Here is a 2,770-nt window from a genome sequence, read left to right as displayed (position 1 = left end):
TGGACTGGGAATGTCTGAGCCACCATGGAGGGATGGAATGGTTGGACTGGGAATGTCTGAGCCACCATGGAGGGATGGACTGGCTGGACTGGGAATGTCTGAGGCACAGCCTGTTCATGTCACCTGGCCAAGTCCGGCTCTCCAGAGCCCTGGATCTCCTGCCCATCAGAAGATCCACCTGTACCCACTTCCCGCAGCGTTTCCCTCCCCTTTTTTGGGAAGGGGTTGGTCCCCCCCTCTAAAGACCCCAGGATGTGTGTGGTGCCTGAAGCCATTCCTCCTTCCAGCCCTTCCTGAGCTCACAGGAAGGAAGGAGAGAAGGAAAAAAAGCTCCCAACACTTCGGAATTCGATCCCATTCCGTTCCTTGGACAACATTTTTCCTCCTACGGGTTTGGGAGCCCATCCCAGAAAACCCAACCCCCTTGGAGGGGGTCAGAAAAGCTTGGAATGGGGGTTTTTCCCCCTCTGGACACAACACCCAGGACGTACCTTTGGGCCTGGGGGGCCTCTTTCCCCTCTCAATCCGTCCTTGCCGGGATCCCCCTGGAAGGAGCAGGAATGTGTGTTAGTTCTTTGTCCCTTCTAAAATTCCCGGTGGTGATGATGCTGGAATGGATTCCCACTGGATGAGGAATCCATTCCTCATCCATTCCAGCATTCCTTGTGTCCTGGTCCGTGCTGGCCCCAAATTAACACCATCTTTTCCAGGTGGACCAGGAGCTTTTCCCTGGATCTTGCTCATTCCCATTTTTCCATTAACTCTTCACTCGACCTACAGCTCATATTCCCGAGAATTTTCCCGCTTTTCCTTTCTCCTCCTCGGATTAATAATGGAATTCCCAACCCAACTCTGCCTCCACTTCCTTGTAATCCCAGCCTGGCTGATGGAACAACATCGTTTCCTTGGAAAAGCCGGGCCTGGGAGCTTTAAGTGGGGTTTGGGAGATTCCAGACCCACATTCCTTGGAAGCTCTTTGTCTTCCACAAACTGGAGTTATCCCAGCATTCCAAGTCATCTTATTCCCTGTTTTCCCAAAGCAGTCAGGGAAATGGAGCGTGGGATGGATCCCTCTGGTTCCTGGGCTGAAAATCCCTCAAGTTTTTCCCTGCAGGAATGTGAAGTTTGGAAGGAAAACTTCACCTTGTCCCACCCATCATCCAAAAACGATGCACTGGGAGGATTTTTGTGGTTGGAAGTGGGAATTTTCTTTGGGGAATCAGGAGGTTTAGACTGTTCTGGGGATCTTTGACTCATAAAAGGAGTGAAAATACAGGAGATGTGAAAAATAATCCCACATGGAGCTTCCAACCCTCGGAAGAGCTCAAGGTCTTACCTTGTCTCCTTTCAGGATGTTCTCCAGGGAAGTTATCTGGGAAAAAAAAAAAACAGGGAAAAATCTGTTTTTCAGGGAACAGGAAGTGCTTGGATTCCTCATTTCCCACTGCTAAACATTCCAGAGCTCAAGGAGTGCGGGATAAACAAGAGACAAGAGTGCAAATAGACAAAAAAACCCTGGAACAAAAAGCTCTTCCCAGTTTTTCAGGGAACAGGAGGTGCTTGGATTCCCTGTGTCCTGCTCCCAATTATTCAAGAGCTCAAGAAGTGTGGGATAAACAAAAGACAAGAGATCAAATAGACAAAAAAATCCAAAAAATGGAGCTGAGATAAAAAATTTGTGTGGTTTCCAACAGCAGGTTGGGAGGTCTGGGAGAAAAGACCTGGAATACGGGAAGAGAGGCACCACCAGAAGCTTTTCCATGGATTCCCCATGTCCCACTCCCAAACATTCCAGAGCTCAAGTAGAGAGGGATAAACAAGAGAACAGGAGCCCAAATAGACAAAAAAAACCCTGGAACAAAAAGCTCTTCCCAGTTTTTCAGGGAACAGGAGGTGCTTGGATTCTTCATGTCCCATTCCCAAACATTCCAGAGCTCAAGGAGTGTGGGATAAACAAGAGAACAGGAGCCCAAATAGACAAAAAAACCTCTGGAACAAAAAGCTCTTCCCAGTTTTTCAGGGAACAGGAGGTGCTTGGATTCCCTGTGTCCTGCTCCCAAACATTCCAGAGCTCAAGGAGTGTGGGATAAACAAGAGAACAGGAGCCCAAATAGACAAAAAAACCCTGGAACAAAAAGCTCTTCCCAGTTTTTCAGGGAGCAGGAGGTGCTTGGATTCTTCATGTCCCGCTCCCAAATATTCCAGAGCTCAGGTGGAATGGGATAAACAAGAGACAAGAGATCAAATAGGCAAAAAAATCCCCAAAAATGGGGCTGAGATCCAAAAATCAGCAGAAATGGGTGGAACTCACCACGCTTCCAGGAATTCCAGGCAGTCCAGGCTCCCCCTGTGGAGACACACCATCCCCCAAAAAAACAGGGAGAGGAGAAATTCAACGTTTTATCCCTTAAATTAACTCTCCCTCAGGCAAAAATCTTAATGGGAAGGGGCAAACCTATGGATTCTTCCTTGTCTCCTGGAATTCCCTGGGAATGGGAGGGAGAAGCAGGATAAGAAGGAGCTGTGGGAAGGGATCTCAGGATCTGATGGATGAACGATGAGCTCGGGAAATCTGGATTTCCCTGGATTTCCCCTGCCTGGGAATCCTCTGAGATTTCATTAGGAATGAGCTCATTATCCTCATTTTCCTGCTCCTCAGGGATTGGGCTCTTTAGGGAATTTCCTCACAGAGTTTTTGGGAACACCAAGCATTGGAAACCCTGACAATGAATCCGGTCCGGGCCAGTGTTTTCCAAAGGTTTTAGAGCTT

General features: G+C 48.3%; 1 long non-coding RNA gene across 1 annotated transcript in view; it reads right to left on the bottom strand.

The window, feature by feature from the left end:
• Positions 1 to 491: 491 nt before the first annotated feature.
• LOC108493848 overlaps positions 492 to 2,770 on the bottom strand; it is a 9,785-nt gene continuing 7,506 nt past the window's right edge. Inside the window, exons 4-6 of the long non-coding RNA XR_001873620.1 lie at positions 2,312 to 2,347; positions 1,337 to 1,372; positions 492 to 545 (exon numbers count right to left, since the gene is read on the bottom strand). This is a non-coding gene — a long non-coding RNA (uncharacterized LOC108493848). The remainder of the gene's footprint in view (positions 546 to 1,336; positions 1,373 to 2,311; positions 2,348 to 2,770) is intronic.

Source organism: Lepidothrix coronata, unplaced genomic scaffold (assembly GCF_001604755.1).
Source record: "Lepidothrix coronata isolate B3197 unplaced genomic scaffold, Lepidothrix_coronata-1.0 Scaffold20, whole genome shotgun sequence".
Lineage (NCBI taxonomy): Eukaryota > Metazoa > Chordata > Aves > Passeriformes > Pipridae > Lepidothrix > Lepidothrix coronata.
Note: the sequence above shows the minus strand (reverse complement) of the source record. Positions and strands in the feature narration are given on the sequence as shown.